General features: G+C 38.8%; 1 protein-coding gene across 1 annotated transcript in view; it reads right to left on the bottom strand.

Moving 5' to 3' along the window:
• GMDS (GDP-mannose 4,6-dehydratase) overlaps positions 1-18358 on the bottom strand; it is an 802997-nt gene that overhangs the window by 202240 nt on the left and 582399 nt on the right. The gene's annotated exons all lie outside the window — the stretch shown is intronic.

Genomic DNA, 18358 nt, shown 5'->3' with positions numbered 1-18358 from the left:
CACATACATACGAATCGACGAACAAAATTTGTGTCCAAATTTTAATTCACAATGAAACAAATTGCATATGTCTAATGTGCACTGTCCTATGTTCCAGGAGGCTGACTCAGAATTCCAGTAAGTAAGGGAGTTGGATTTATCTGCCCTTAGTGAAAATGGCTACCATGTGAAGAATTGGGAGGAAAAGAAAAACAAGGTATGCAATGAAATGTCTGCAATTATCTATAAGTATATGTTTGTAGATTGTAATTTCAACACATTTCTAAAAGGTGCCTTTGTTGTAATTTTTTTAGATAAAGGTTAAGTAGGCCACATTTTAACAGGGCCAAACCAGGAAGGTTTTCATAAAAACAAACTAAAATGTGAGTGTATAACAACAGAGAAAACAGACAAATACTGTACAGATTCGATCCAGGCTTGGTTCACACTATTATTGTGGCTCTGTGAGCTGTGTTTGCGTGGGCATGGCAGCCCTATCATTTGAACAGGCTGCTGTGCCTGCATTTCATGCAGATAAAAGGTTCTTGCACCACTTTTAAAATGCAGCGGCAGGGAAATGGCATGGTGCTTTTGCACCAAGCAATTTCCTGGGGTTTCTCGCACCCACAAACACTGCGTTTTTAGATGCGCAGGGGTGTACCTGAGTGTTTTGGCTGCCAGTGGTTGCAGATGTGGGAACAGGTGCAGTTCCTGCACCTATAATTACCCACAATAGTGTGAACCAGGACTCAAACTGTATAACCAGTTTTAGTGGGAAACAGTTTGAGGGGGGGAAATCAAGGATAGTGTGATATTTTACAGAACAAAGGCATAAATATATAGTACTAACTCTGTGTAGTGTTTTGTCACTTTACTTATGCTCCATTTTAAAACAGAACTGCACCAGCTATTTAAACTACTAGAAATAAATGATTTTGCATACAAATGTAATGTTTTTACCAGGACCCAACCAGTCATTTTATCATCAAGAAATCATTATTAAGAGTGTTGTTATTGTCTAGGAAAAAAGCTCCCAAAACAATGTAGTGCCTATGTGCACAGTTTTAAATAATTTTGCTAGGTCCCATTCTGAACAGGACTACCACCGCTAATTTTAACATCAATAAATCAAAAATGGTTCCAAACTGCTGTAGTGCCTATGTGCACAGTATTTATTAACTTGTACGAGGTGACCCCATTCTGAACAGGACCTCAATCTGCAAATTTAAAATCTTGAATTCATCATTAGAAAAATGAAAATGGCCTCCAAATTATTGTTGTAAACACATGCATTTTCTTTAAACACTAAGGCCGCGTACACACGGTCGGACTTTTCAGCCACAAAAGTCCGACGGCCCGTCCGAAAGACTTTCGACGGACTTTCAACTGACTTTCTAACGACCGGACTTGCCTACACACGATCACACCAAAGTCCAATGGATTCGTACGTGATGATGTACACCGGACTAAAATAAGGAAGTTGATAGCTAATAGCTGCCCTAGCGTCGGTTTTTGTCCGTCGGACTAGCATACAGACGAGCGGATTTCTGGGTCCGGCGGAGTTACGGCGTAAACATTTGAAGCATGTTCCAAATCTAAAGTCCATCAGATTTGTGACTGGAAAAGTCCGCTGAAGGTCTGGTGAAGCCCACACACGATCGGATTGTTCGCCGGATTTGGTCCGTCGGCGTGCGTCAGACAAGTCCAGTCGAAAAGTCCAACCGTGTGTACGCAGCATTACTAGAGAATTTGTCAAACCACATCAGCCAGCTTAAGAGAAAAAAAAAAGTGCATTTCACTGCAAAAAGCCATCAAAACTATTGTAGTCAGTACATGCCTGGTCTTTGACTTCCACTTTGTTAATAAGACCCACATTTAAAGTGCAACCAAACCCTACTATTCTTTTCAGCCAAGGAAGATTCCACCTTAGCTTCTGTATGATCTGCAACTGCCATGGTGCTACACATGTGATCAGTTATGACACCAGCCATTTGTTGGTTTTACAGTTTGGTTGAGAGCACAAGCAAATGTGACGATTAGCATTCCTGGCATGCCAGGAATATAACCTTTTTGAAACTGATAAATTGATGGGTTTTGTTTAGACCTTGTTCACACCATGTGCAGAGACGTCCTGCAAGGGCACAAAGAAAACTGTTCTCTATTCTCTGTTTCATACCACAACACTAGTATCATATGCAGTTTTCTGCACAAAAAAATCAGACGTGATCTCAAAACTGTGGCGTGAACAGGGCAAAAGAGAAAATGATGACACAGGGTGTGATGTCCATCTCTGCAAAAAAAATACAAAGTGCACGAAAGCTGATGTCAATGTACATAAAAGCTCACTGAAATGAGCATGAAAACAGATGTAAATTTGTGTCTCTGCAAGTGAAATCTGCACGTTTTTTTTTCCCTATCAGTGTGAATGAGGGCTTAAAGTGGTTGTAAAGTCACGGTGCCCAATTACTAGAATCCCTTCTGTTATGTGAAGCTATGGTACACAGTGTCTTGTTTTATAAAAATTATGCAGCGCATTACCTTATTTCACAGTGCCGCTGTGCGGTCACGTGATGTCCCGCCGCTCTCCTTCCCCGATCTGAGGACTACAGCGGGAGGGGCTGAAATTCCCCTCCTACATCTGCCGGGAGGAGAGGAGGAGAGCGGTGGGCAGTCACGTGATTGCACAGCAGTGCTGTAAAATAAGGTAGAGCTGCAGAAATTTTTATAAAACAAAGATAACTTGCAACATGGCTTCATATAATCTATTTATTAGACACAGTACTTTACACAGAATAGCAGCAGGAGGCGAGGGGCAGGGAGCAGATCGGCACTGACTAAATAGCTGACAGGCAGGGAGGGATAGCGGGATGACGGAGGCACGTAAATGGACCACAGTATCATGGCTCAGCAGCCATGATTAACGTGGTCAGCACACACAGGCGGACACGTGAACAGGCAGGGTCAACCAGGTATTTTACACCATAGAGGGTCAAATAACTGCGCACAAGCACTATGCTGTATATCGTGCTTTAAAGGAGCAGGATTTTTTTTTTTTTTTTTTAGGGTTACAACCGCTTTGGTTCACACTTTTGCGCGTGGCTGCGGTATTACAGTGATTCCCGCAGCGAAAATGCATTCATTCTGAATGGCAGCCCTGCTCATGTAAAATCACAGTGCGTGTGGGAACCGCAGGGAAATCACATTGTCAAAAAAGACCATGAGATTTCGCCGTGGCCACATTTTTGAAAAGGTGCATGCACTTCTTTTGCGGAAATGCAGGCATGGTAGCCCACTCGTTTGAATGGGCTGCCACGCCTGCTCTGCACAAACGCAATCCGCAAAAACACATAGGTTTGAACCTAGCAAAAAGCAACATTACAGTTTATGTATATTAATGGGCACATTATTTAATCATTTTTACTAAACACTAATCCCTGAACCGCTATTTTTTTTAACCTTACTGAAAGAAAAACAATGAAAACATGGAATAAAAAAATAAATAAAACAAGGGAGGAACAGCATCCAAAGAGCAACTTATGTTGTTGCTAACAAACAAAAAGATCTCTGTGGAGAAACACTCCATGATGTTGCCAGAATCTGCTGTAGGAGTGTGCATTACAGTGGGTGGGGGGGTGGGGGGGGATTATAAAAAATTGTCTGAGAAACTGTCAACTGGAGTGCAGCCAATCAACTTTTACATTTTCATGCTTGGAAAAGAGAAAGATGGCAGCCGATTAGTATCTCTAGGCAATGGCATTTCAGACACTTTTTAATTAATTCCTCTAGTGTGTCTATGGAGGTCTTCATCAACGACCACTGGCATCTAGGGGTCCCTGGAAACAATATTAAAATATCCCCCTAATCTATATTACCACTGTACCACACACTGTTAAGTGCATCTGTGCTTGCATGTAAAAATAGAGCAACTTTTTTCAGCAATCAGCACCACTGTTATCGCCACAAATAAAAACTTCTGTGACTTTTAAGAAAACCCCCAGGCCAGGAAGGATTAGACTGGTAATTGGTTGCTATGGTGGCAATCGATCACAATAGTCTGCTATTTTCTTGAACTATGAACTTGGATTCGGGTCATGCTCATGTCTAAATATTACATTAGTGTTGAACAGTACAATCCATGTCAGATTACTTTTTTTTTGCAGCGCTATAAAGCCATAATATTTTGCATTGCATTAGAAATTATTCTCATTTTATTTTACCTTTCAGTGAATATTATGGACTTTCAGGACCATGGCGGCCACTTGCCCTAGGAGATATAAACGTAAGCTCCAAGAACAGGGAGAGGTCATGCTATGTATAGGAGCGTCACTCTAACATTGCTCTGGTAATGGGTAAGTACATCTATAACAAAGTCATTGTTTTTTAGCTGTCAAATAGGACAGGATTGCTTTCTTTACTAACAGTATACAATTAAGTATAATTATCTGCATCTTTGCACCTAAAATAAAGGATTGCTCAGATTGATCAACATTTATTAAAGTTACTGACAAAATACTAATTTGTTTTAATTAATACTTTGGTGCGCCATAATCTATTTTTAAGAATTGGTTCTTCCCACTATTGATGAGATGTATGCCTAGAATGCACTTGTTCTTGGGTCTGGAATTACTACAGTCAGCCTTTCAGTCAGCAACAGTCATGACTGTTGTCCTGTGAATATTTATCCATCTAGAGCACATGGTTTTCCAGGACACAGAACAAAGGCTGTGGTACACAATATTCCACATAATAATGGATTATGCTAAATAGGTCAGGTAAAAGAACAAAATGAAAACTTAATTCTTAAACAATTTTACCCAATGAATACAGTAAGTACAAATGTTGTATGGCTAGTTTTAAAGATGACAGGACATTCGGGGATTCGACAGTCCTGGAGCTCTGTGTCCAACAGTCCCTTGTTTTTCTGTTTGCCACTCTAGAACTTATCTAGGGATCAAATCCAAAATGGCCCAGAAAATGTACATTCTGCTGCCAGTAAAAACCACCAATTAAAAAGTTTTGACCTGAACAAGATCTTTCACGTCTCAAATGAAAAAGGATAAACACCATTTATCGTAGGATGTGATTTCTGCCTTTTTGTAACATATCAGCCTTTATGTTTAAACCCCAACTATGACTATGTATAAATTTACCAGAAAGAGCATAACCATTATACTGAACAAAAGAGAACTGAATCGATCAAGTAAATCAAAAAGGACAAACTAAAACAATCGAAGATGTTATACTATAATGACATAAAATGCATCTAAATAAACAAACAGAAAAACTAATCAAATGCCAACACATTCCAAAAAGTCTCTCTCTCTATATATACATCTCTCTCATATATATATATATATATATATATATATATATATATATATATATATATATATATATATATATATATATATATATATATATATATATATCTATCTCAAATCTCTCTCTCATATATATGTATATATCAAATCTCTCTCATATATATATATCTCAAATATATATATATACATACATATACATACACGCAAACAGTTGTGCTCATAAGTTTATATATCCTGGCAGCATTCATGATTTCTTGGCCATTTTTCAGAGAATATGAATGATAACACAAACATTTTTCACTCATGGTTAGAGTTTGGCTGATGCCATTATCAAATGTGGTTGCTCTATTTAAATTATAATCAGAACAGAAACTACCCAAATGACCCTGATCAAAAGTTTACATACCCTGGTGATTTTGGCCCGATAACGCACACAAGTTGACACAAAGGGGTTTGAATGGCTATTAAAGGTAACCATCCTCACCTGTAATCCATTTGCTTGTAATTGGTGTGTGTATAAAAGATCAATGCGTTTCTGTACTCCTGACAGACCCTTGCATCTTTCATTCAGTGCTGCACTGGCATTTCTGGATTCTGAGTCATGGGAAAGCAAAAGAATTGTCAAAGGATCTGGGGAAAAGGTAGTTGAACTGTAAAAAACAGGAAAGGGATATAAAAAGATATCCAAGGAATTCAGAATGCCAATCAGCAGTGTTCAAACTCTAATCAAGAAGTGGAAAATGAGGGGTTCTGTTGAAACCAAACCATGGTCAGGTAGACCAACTAAAATTTCAGCCACAACTGCCAGGAAAATTGTTTGGGATGCAAAGAAAAACACACAAATAACTTCAGGGGAAATACAGGACTCATACCTTTCATCATAGGCCTTGTTCACTCCTCTACAAATGTAGCGTTTATGGTTGTGGCCAAAAAGCTCAATTTTGGTCTCATCACTCCAAATGACTTTGTGCCAGAAGGTTTGAAGCTGGTCTCTGTGCTGTTTGGCGTATTGTAAGCAGGATACTTTGTGGCATTTGCGTAGTAATGGCTTTCTTCTGGCGACTCAACCATGCAGCCCATCTTTCTTCAAGTGTCTCCTTATTGTACATCTTGAAACAGCCACACCACATGTTTTCAGAGAGTCCTGTATTTTCACCTGAAGTTCTTTGTGGGTTTTTCTTTGCATCCCAAACAATTTTCCTGGCAGTTGTGAAATTTTGGTTGGTCTACCTTACCGTGGTTTGATTTCAACAGAACCCCTCATTTTCCACTTCTTGATTAGAGTTTGAACACTGCTGATTGGAATTCTCAATTCCTTGGATTTCTTTTTATATCCCTTTCCTGTTTTATACAGTGATAATACTGACAGAACATGGAGACAGTATATATACCCCATTAAGGAGTATCAATGAGATGAAGGGACATGAGTAAAGATTGAAGCATAATCTGGTAGGTGCAAACATGAAAGTAAATGGTTTGCTTTTTTTTTTTTTTTTTTTTTTTGTTGCTTTTGAGGTGTACATGGGTGGGGTTATTTGTGGGAAAGGTTTATATGTATTGTTGTATTGTGAAAAAACTAATAAAAATTATGTGATAAGAAAAAAAACAACCCAGTGGAAGTATTGTTGCACGCAATACATCTTGTACGATGAGATTTGTAAGATCTTTTGTATTCGTATACATCGGTAACCAACTGAAGTATCATATGACTTATCAGCCATAACGATCATTTTATTGATGCAAACAATCCAATAAACAAAGTTTTTTTTTTTTTTTTTAAAGTGGTTGCATTTTTGGTGAACTACTCTCAATGTTCCATGGGTATTTTTGATCTTTAATGCATATTTATGAATGGTGGTACAATGTATTAGATCACAATTCCAGCATTTGTTGCTATATTTGGCGCTCTTCTGCAGCTACTAGTTGCATTCCTATTGTGTTTATCTCCTACAAAAGTTAAATCCAGAAAAGCAGTGTATGTTTTGTCAAACTGCCGTAAACACAAAATTCCCCTGGTTGCTGTTGAGGCAAGTCAGAAAACGAACAATCACCACTGTATATTCCAAAACAGTCCCAGTTCCAATTCCAGACAAACAGCAGGTTTTTAATAATGACCATACCATAGGATGGAATCATGAATGGGGGTTCTCCTCTCCAAAATGTCCTACCAGAGGGGGAGAACACCATGCCCCATAGAAGCTCCACATCTTTGGAAGAACTCATCAGAAAGTAGTTTTACATTGGCAAACACCTCACAATATCCAAATGATCTTCCATAAGCTCTGAGCTATAATTCTTATATTTGACAAAATGGTATTTAATAGCTAGTAATGCTAGAACTTCGGGAACTTGAGGGACAGATAAGTACAAATATTTAATGTCTATAATGCACCAAAGGTTTTTAGACTTCCACTGCAATTTATTCATTAGGTTTAATATATGTTAAGAATGCCTTACATGACTGGGCAATCTCCTACAGACAGGTTGGAGTAGGGGTCAACCTACTCCGTCTCTCAGTAAGGGAGTTAATACCAGCTTTGAGTCTCCCCTCTTCTGATCAGTGGTCCTATGTATTTTCACAAACCTATACAAAAAAAAGAAAAAATTGGGACAACCTATCCATGGGCATTTTTTTCTTTAACAGATAAATTGTTTTTATATGAAGATGTTCATATCTTTTTATTCTTTTTCCACTTTACCTGATGTTTATCAGTAACACTAGATTTGGCTATGTAATGGACACAATTTTTCCTTAAAAAAAAAGCAAATTGAACAAGGCAACTTGATACTGAAAAATAAATTAAATGCATATCAAACAATTCAGTATTCTTACAAATCATTGGATCTGCCAAATCAAATTGTTTATGTAGTACAATACAAATAAAAAGATTAACATCGAATAAAGTTTTCAGATAATAAATTGCTTTTTTGAATATATGTCACCCTTGCTAGTTTCTTTATTTGTCAAGTGAGATTCAGTATTTGGATTAGGCTCATCTTTGAATCAAAACATGTTGTCGATTCAAGAAGGGTTTATGTTCTGCACATACTGGCAAGAGAATGTACATTTTCGGAACCCATTTGGATCTGACCAGATAAGCACCCTGTGTTTGCATGATAGCCTGTCCAACAATTCTTGGAGGATGACCTTGTTTATTTCATGGGCGATGATGCATCTGCTGAAGTATACTTCTTGAGAATGTAGAGATGTGCACGTACTACCTTCAGTTCAGTCAATACACACAGTGTCAGCGGTTTAAAAACGTTTACATTTTAATATGAAATAAAAATGGTATTTTTATTAATCTTGAAATGCTGATTACCAGTTTGTAAATTAGACTAATGCAGCCCCATCATGAAAACCATTTAAGACAGGTTCAAGTGTAGTTCACTGTAAATGACAGCACTCTGGCATTCTGTAACAGTTATTTTGGGGCTACATGGTTATCCACTGCACAGCACTGTTAGGCTGCCATACTCGTGTAGACCTAAATCATCACAAGGCAGCACTACCTGTTCCTGGAGCCAGCCCACTGACAATGCCATGAGAGTAATTCAGTGACCGGAAGCAGAAGGGAGCAGTACATACCTGTGATGTGAAACTCCTGCTAGGATCCTGTGAAGCTAGAACAGAATCTCTATAAATTGCCACATAGGCTGAAGTGCTCTGCTGCTTCTAATTTGAAATTATAAGCTAAAAGATATATTTGGATTTAACATATACTGTAGGTCTGCTTTAAATCAGGACAAACCACATTTGTATGACAAGGAATGCGGCATTGCACTGTAACGGCTCGTTATACTGGATACATACAAGAAAGGTTTCTCACTTAGGGTGACAGAGGGGGTCATTATTGCATCTAATAAACTACTTCATAGCCTGACTAGCCGATTATGGCCACATGTCTCTACGGTAACTAAAAGCTGTGTCTGGCCAGGAAGGCACTCTTTTTAGTTAGTGTCTATACACATCTAGTTTAATGACCACACAGACCAAGATTTTGAGACAGACGCAACATACTGCTTGGTGAAAAACTCTAATGCCCCGTACACACGGTCGGACATTGATTGGACATTCCGACAACAAAATCCTAGGATTTTTTCCGACGGATGTTGGCTCAAACTTCTTTTGCATACACACGGTCACACAACGTTGTCGGAAAATCCGATCATTCTGAACGCGGTGACGTAAAATACGTATGTCGGGACTCTAAATGGGGCAGGAGCCAATAGCTTTCATCTCTTTATTTATTCTGAGCATGCGTGGCACTTTGTGCGTCGGATTTGTGTACACACGATCGGAAATTCCGACAACGGATTTTGTTGTCGGAAAATTTTATAGCCTGGTCTCAAACTTTGTGTGTCGGAAAATCCGATGGAAAATGTGTGATGGAGCCTACACACGGTCGGAATGTCCGACAACAAGGTCCTATCACACATTTTCCATTGGAAAATCCGACCGTGTGTACGGGGCATAAATTTTCTTTTACATTGGTTGTTTATGCATTGCCAGCTACCAGGTCCTGCCTGCAGGCAGACCATTCAAGTCTATAGCATGCAGGTGTGCATTTGGGTTGCTTACCCAAACCCCTGCGTATCAAAACAAAAAACAAGGTGTTCGATATCATACAGTCCATTATATTTCTAAATCAGCTATAGCTGAAGAAAAACCTGTCCCCTGCCAGCAGCTGCAAAGTGGGACCCTTGCTCTCCCTGAAATTATACATGACATATGCACACTTACATATTACACACTGGATCGATGTAACTATGCAATAAAATCCATACCTGGAGTTTGGCTTTAGAAAGAATCGCAATAATTTTTTTTACTGTGTAAGCCATTGTTCTGATACATACAGAAACATTGTTTGAGGACACTTTTTAGTCCATTGTTTACTTTTAGTTTTCTACTGAACTAGGGGATCCTAAATAAAAGATGGCTCAGTTTAACAGCATTACTCACCACTAAACCCTATGGGTTGGGTTGAGGCATCCAAGTGCAGCCACAAGAACATGTGCCAGGAAAAACCCACAATCTTCCCACAAGAAGACTCCAAAGTCACGTGTTGGTTTATTGCTACATACCAGGTCATTAGCTTCTCTCAATGCTCTTATTGATAACAACTTTAAGTATGACGCAACTTGTCTGGAAGCCCGTGAAGCTTCTACAGTTTGTAGTGAGCGCTACTTTAGCCTCACCCTCCTGAGTACAATACAGGATTCTTATTAAATTATGGACCAGCTATGTCTCAAACAGGTGAGGTAATTAAAAACTATTTGTTTTAATACCATCCAATAGTTTACGAAATCTATAACGCTTTTTAAAACAATTCACAGTGCTGTAGAGTTTTGCATGCTACATTTGAAAACACCCAATTGTGTAAAGGAAAAGCTTATATGGGCAAAGGAAACTTAAAAATATATCTAATTTCTAATATATGTGCATGCACAATTTCATTTAGATTATAAACACTTATCATGATCTCATAATTAAAATGTTAGGTATATAAACTGATTTATGCTAAAATCAATATTTAAGTACATAGGCAAAAGTGTTTAGCTCTTTATAGATCTGAATATTTAAAAAGAGGGAGATGTGATGAAAACTATTATCATCCTGCTTTGCATAGAATGGATAAGGTTATATAATCTATGCCATGTTTTTACTGCTGTGTTCCCATTGGGGAGAGATTGTCCCTTACTTCTTTGTCCCCGTGACAGTGGTGTTTCCAGTTGCAGGGGTCACCTTTTGCAAGCTCGGGCCAGGTTTATATTGCTGTCTGCGCATGCCTGTCCCCTTTCCCCTTCATTTCTTGGTGTCACAAGCAGAAACCTAAAGTGATGCGAAACCTCTTGCAGGCATGCTATTACCAAAAGCAAAAAAATGTCTGGAGTTAAAGCATCCTTTGGCTTAAGACACCAGGTAAAACAGATCAATAGATTATGCAGCAGTATTGCAAAAGTATGAGGAGACTTTCTGCACTCAATTTCATTTTTTACAGTACTTTAATGGAAGTGAGAATCTAGCTAACCAGTTACTTATGAATATGAACTACATATAGGTTAAGATTGTACCTGTCATATTCCTAACACATTTTAGCCACTGTTATTCACACAGTGTGGATGTGGACACTACTAGTCATTGTTGCAGCTTCCCATTCACTTGCCTTCCATATTGCACAATGAATGAGCATTAAGTTGTTGGGGTTCTCCCTACATTCTACGCCCCATGTAAATAAACATTTCCTCCCCTAAACGTGTCAGACTGGCAACATTGTGCAACAGAATGAAAGACAACTTCTTGGCAAGGGACCGTGCAATAGTAATTAAAATGGTGTTTCAGGATGCCATATTTCCAGCATTTAATGATTTTAGTAAATACATGGCTGGACAAAATTTGACTAGGGTTCAACTTTAGCCATTTGGCTACCTAGGATGTTTCAGTTCCATAATATATATATATATATATATATATATATATATATATATATATATATATATATATATATTTTAGAGGTCGACTGATATGGGTTTTTCTCTGGCCGATGCCGATATTTAGAAATCGCGGTGGCCGATGGCCGATATGTGATGCCGATTTTTTTGGGACGATATATTTGGCCGATTTTTTTTTTTTCCCTTCATCTCATAAATTCTAACAGTTAGACCCCTTTCACACTGGGGCGTTTTTCAGGCGCTTTTGGGCTAAAAAGAGCGCCTGTAAAGTGCCTGTAAAACGGCTCCCCTGCAGTCTCAGTGTGATATCCTGAGTGCTGTCACACTGAGGCGATGCGCTGGCAGGATGTAAAAAAAAGTCCTGCAAACGGCATCTTTGGAGTGGTGTATACCTCTCCTCCACCACTCCTGCCCATTGAAATGAATGCGCACCGCTGCTGAAGCGCCTGCAAAGCGTTTTGGCAGCGGCGCTTCAGGGGCGCATTTAACCCCTTCCTCGGGCGCTAGCTGGGTTATAAGCGCCCCGCTAGCAGCCGAATAGTGCCTATAAAATGACGGTAAAGCGCCGCTAAAACTAGCAGCGTTTTACCATCAACGCATGCCTGCTCCAGTGTGGAAGCAACCTTAAGTAATAAGTGATACAGAAATTTTTTTTCATTTAAACATTAAACAAAACAAACCTCCAATCAGTTCACTTGTATGTATAATTTAGAAAAAAAAAAAAAAAAACTATCTTAAATATTAAATACACAAAAACAGGTAATCAAAACTTTTGGACGAAAAAAATGGGCTAACTTTACTGCTTAGTTTTTTTTTTAATCATTACTGTATTTTAAAAAAAAAAATTGCGTTTGAAAGACCGCTGCGCAAATACCGTGTGACATAAAATATTGCAACAACCACCATTTTATTCCCTAGGGTCTCTGCTAAAAAAAATATATATATAATGTTTGGGGGTTCTAAGTGATTTTCTAGCAGAAAATGCAGGATTTTTACCTGTAAGCAACAGGTATCAGAAAAGATTGAGTCTTTAAATGGTTAAACTGAGAACTCCTACAGCAGAGTTCAGTCTATTGATAAAAAGAACTTGAAGAGATACAATGTATCTTCTTATCAGACTTGGCAGGCTGCCCAGAGGAGGAGAGAATCCTCTCCACAAATAACCTCAGGAAACTTGCATTGACTTCTATTACAGAAGTCATTTGCAAGTCACGGCTGAAGTTACAATCAGCCTTTTTTATCAGCACAATCGGCCGATGCCGATTAAGTAAAAAACGCCAAATATCGGCTGATATATCGGTCGACCTCTAATATATATATATATATATATATATATATATATATACTACATTTAGACACTGGCTATCTGCAATCTGTAAGATCTGGGCAGGTACAAAGCCTGCATTCTGCCAGAATCCCACCACAATGAGGCTGGCATTTATTTTGTTCCTGGTCCGATTATAGGATGGGTGATAAATAACTCCTGTTTATTGATCCTTGTGGGGCTATAAATTAACCTGATGTGCTCAGTCCTGAGTACAAATGTAGTTTGATACTGGGTGAGGAGCTCAGGAACTATGTGTCCATCTGCTGCACACAGGGAAGACATCAAGGGTCTATTTAGAGTCCTGGTGTCACCATAAATTGGACTGGTTAATTCCTCTGTAATCAAATCACAATCTCACACTATGCACACCAAGCCATAATCACTATGCAAAGATTGAATATATACTTCTAACACCCTATTACAATACACATAATAAAGGTATTCCCTGACCATGAAGTGATTTAGGAATACATTTAGGGGCATCATTTTAGCATTACATTGAATATATAAAGGAATTGAAAGGTTTTAAGTTGGTCATATAAACAGAAAAATTGGTGTATATCGCGCTGACATGCAAACGTATATCAAATAGCAGCCAGCACAACACTAAGACTAGCGTAAATCAAGAAATATGTAAAAGATAAATGTTTGTGCCACGCTCAAAAATTCATGATGATATAAATTCTTACCTGTAAAGTCTAATATATAATGTGAAATGACAACAAAATAAAAACAGAGCAAAGATGTGAAATTCACACTCAAACTAAAGTCCATGTTCCATCATATAAAGATTTTTAAACCATGAATATAACAGTCCTTGGATAGACATTGAGAACAAATTATATAGCCAGGAAGGGGATTCCACGTGACATCAGTGTTGAAGTGAAGACACAAACAATAGAACCACCATTGGTTAATGAGGAGGCTACCAGGAGTGAGAGGACTCAAATGGGCATATGCTCAGCGAGTCAACAAGGCATATGGTGTAAACACCAAGGTATAGGACCTCCACGTCTGGGCTCCAGACCAAGATGGAAGATGGTCCGATTGGTCAAGAGATGTCACAGAGAAGCAGTCCTCAGAAGCAGCCAACTTGTCAGACCAAATCCTCTCAAATGTTCAGAATAGTATTACCAAAAAAGAAAAAGTACTCCACATAGTGTGAATCCGTATAAACATAGAAATTTGTTTTAAAAAAATTGTGTCTTTAATATGTTTATTCACACTATGTGGAGTATTTTCTTTTTTGTCATGCTATTCTGAACATTTAAAAGCATTTGGTCTGATAAGCTGGCTGCTTCTGAGGACTGCTTCTCTGTGACATCTCTTGACCAATCGGACCATCTTCCATCTTGGTCTGGAGCCCAGACGCAGAGGTCCTATACCTTGGTGTTTACACCATATGCCTTGTCAACTTACTGAGCATATGCCCATTTGAGTCCTTTCACTCTGGTAAGCCTCCTCACTAACCGGTGGTGATTCTATTGTTTGGGTCTTCACATCAACACTGATATCACATGGAATACCCTTTAAGTTGGTTATACACTAGCAGTTTTTTCAAATGAATGCTCGTATGAATATCTGTGCAACAATTTAGTTAGGTTGAAAAAAAACACAAGTCCATCTAGTTCAACCTATAAAAGGGAAAAAAAATAAAAAAAAATCATTCCATCCCATATACACAATACTATACCCACAGTTGATATTTGTACAATAATTCTCAGTGAATTCAATGGCTTAACTATTGTCTGAAAGTACTTCAAATTTTCGTTCACCGGTAACATTCAATTTTGGAATGAATGTAATTTCTCGAACGAAACCACATACACTGTTAGAAATTTGTTTGGGAAAAATTCCCAATCCTGCCATTTTGAATTTTCTCATCACTTATCAGATGGTTGATTTGGCCACATTAATGGTTTGAAAATTGAGCGAACTTTCCTAAAAATTGAGAATTTTGAACAAAATTCTTCTAAATGTGTAGCAAGCTTTAGTTAATGTCAATTAACTACAGAGTAAGGATGCGCTCCGGCGTGTTTGCATAGCCCGCCAGGAAGTCGGCACTGCGCTAATCACAGGCAGTGAGACATTTACCAGCTGCACGGCTGCAGAGATAGGGAAATGTCTTATTGCCTGTGATTATCGCAGCACGGTGTGACTTCCTGGCGGGCTCTGCACGTGGGCTGTGCGAACATGCCGGAGCTCATTCTTACTACAGATTTGCATAACTATTTTCTGATTTTAAAAAAATGCATAAAATTATAAATGAGCAAAAATTGTTTTCAACTGAAAGATGGTTTCCTCTTTTATTTATTAGAAATGTTATAGGTTGTGTTGTGTTTGTGAGCATGTATAACGATTTAGGTGTATTTCAGAAGATATATAGGTGGGGGCACATTATAAGTCTGTATTGTGCATTTATACATTTGCAAAATTGGTTAGGCCACCTGAGGCAGCAAATGGGTTGAAGTCATTAACACTACACCAGGGCACACTGTAATAGCTTTGACACTTAGGTGACCCAATCTTGTAAAAAATGTAAACTTTTTTTCCCCTGAAAACTATGGTGAACATTGTTCTGGGGATGTGTTCATCTTTCTAGCAAGGCTTACATTTCACCAACAGCTGAGGCTTTCACTGCTCATCTTTACAGCCAAGGGTGCTAAAAAAATACATGACTGGAAAAGGTCACAAGGTAAAACAGAAGACAAGTGGTGTGCAGATGCCAAAGCTGAAAAAGATGTGTGCACTAAAGATATATAGCGTTGCTGCACTAAGGATATAATGTGCAAAGGAAGAAGGAAACAGGAAATAGGTTCCCCAGAAAGCAGGATGAAGTAGGAATGGTGTTGAAAATAAAGCATTACAAGGATCAATAAAATGTCCAGATACATGTGTGAATCCTGGGCACTGACAAAGGTGAAAACTAGCCAGCTCTGAATAAAACTGGTACGGATTAGAAGATCCTCTTTGTTTTTTTTTAAACTGCTGTGTTCTCAGATTTCCCTTCGTTTTTTTATAGTTCACCAGCACTGGAGTTGCAGTAATGTACATTAACTGTACAAAACTTTAGTGGTGTGAAAAAGGTTTAAAACCCTGTCAAATTTATATCACTGTCTTTGCCCCCCATAGATATGTTTTTTTTTCTGTCAAACAGGGAGATCACATTAAAAATATGACAGAGGTTCTAATTGTTAAACACACACGCAATCCAAAAAAAAAAAAAAAAAAAAAAAAAAGGGCTTGGCTGGCCACTTTAAGAGTCCTCAAAGTTTATGAAGCCCAACTCTGTCCCCCCAGTGGTATTTGATGGGTTTTTTGGTGTCTTCTTGCCGGACACGTGTTGGATCCTCTTTGGCCTTCTCCCAGTGGTGGGCAGTTCTGGTGGTGCAGACAATCGCTAATGTGAAGACATCAGCATTGTTCTCCACATCAATAAACAGTGATTGCATGGCACAGTATTTAAGGGGTGGGGCCGTGATATCCAGCACTCCTAGTGTTTAGTTCCTCATCTAAGAAACATCTATTGTCCCCATTGAGGAACACTGAGGATATCTTATGGCAAAAGCTACTCTGGCAGTAGAATTTCAGATAAAAGATGAGCAAATCAGTATTACAACCAAAGATTTTTCCTGGGTTGGGGGTGGCCCAGGAGAACAAATAGCTGGAATTTTGCCTTTAAACTTCCCTAGTGCAGTGCCATAGAAGTCTTACCTAGAAATTAACCTAGTATTTTTTGGCATCCATTATTATTATACAGAATTTATATAGTGCCAACAGGTTCTGCAGCACTTCACAAAATGGGGGCAGACAGTACGGTTACAAAACAATTCAATACAAGGAGAATCGGAGAGTCCTGCTCATTAAGAGTTTACAATCTAACGGGGAGGGTCAAGTGATACAAAAGGTATTTAAGGATGTGCTAATGGAGAAAGTAAAAAAGACAGTTTATTAGTTAGAAGTAGGATAGTCATCTCTAAAGGACCGAGATTGGGGTAAGGAGTTCCAGAGGATGAGAAAGGCTCTAGAGAAATATTAGAGGCGAGCATGGAAGGGGGTGTTGAGGGAACTAGAGAGGAAGTGGTCTTGTGAGGACTGGAGGGAATGGTTTGGTTGGCATTTTAAATGATGTAGCAGGGGTCAGAGTCGTGGATGGCTTTGTAAGTGGTTAGTATTCTGAATTGCAATTGTTGGGTGCGTGGAAGCCAGTGGAGGGATTGGCTGAGAGGGGTAGCAGACACTGAATGGTTGGTAACGTGGATGAGACTGGCAGCAGCATTTATAATGGACTGCAGGGGGGATAGCTTATTTAAAAGGTAAGCCAATGAGGAGGAAGGCTGAGTAGTCGAGGTGAAAGATAACCATGGAGTGAATTAGAAGCTTTGTGGAGTCGGTTAGGAAGGGGCGAATTTTGGAGATGTTGTGGATATTGATGCAGCATGTTCTGGACAGCGAATTGATGTGGGGCCGACAGGAGAGTTCAGGGTTACACCTAGCACCTTGACATGCGAGGACAGACTGATAATTGCGCCATAAATCTTGGCAGAGAAGTCAAGGGAAGAGCCATGTGCTATTACTTGGTTATGCTGTTAGTGAAATCAACTTTCCCCAGGGGCCAACAGATTCTTCTATTTTGAGATATTTTTACCAAATTTTGACATAATCCGCTATCAAAGACCTGACATGCCAGTTACATTTTTTTTTAAAAACATTAATTTCAGGGACTTCTAGGACAGGAGGAAATCGGACTGAATTTATGGATATATATGCATTTCTCCTGAACAGTTTTGTCAATCTATAATGCTGCACAACTTTCATCAATATGTCAGTTTTTTTAAGGACACGGCAATCATCCAGACCCATACAATGGAAATAATCCAGGGAGTTCATTATTAGCAACCATGAAAAGGTCTGGAGAGTGTGAAAGGGTAATGACAGGCAAGAGTGCTTCAGTTCTATAGTGCTGACAGCACACAGTGCAAACTGGCAATTGTATCACTCTTTGGCAATGTGCGCAAACATACAGGTGACTTCAACCAAAACAATGAAGACCCAAATAATGTATCACTCGTAGCCGTTTGACATATTTGCCTTACAGATTAATGCTTTCATACTCACCTCAAAGCAACTCAGACACAACAGAATGCTTTGTATTGTGTGAAAGGGCTAGAAATAGGAAAAAAGTGAAAGACTGAAGATCCAAAGGAAAACTGCACCTTGGTTATAAAAATCAGTATCGTAATGAGCCCAGCATACTCTAAAAATCATTAATATAAAT

The sequence above is a fragment of the Aquarana catesbeiana genome, linkage group LG05 (assembly GCF_042186555.1).
Source record: "Aquarana catesbeiana isolate 2022-GZ linkage group LG05, ASM4218655v1, whole genome shotgun sequence".
NCBI classification, from domain to species: domain Eukaryota; kingdom Metazoa; phylum Chordata; class Amphibia; order Anura; family Ranidae; genus Aquarana; species Aquarana catesbeiana.
Note: the sequence above shows the minus strand (reverse complement) of the source record. Positions and strands in the feature narration are given on the sequence as shown.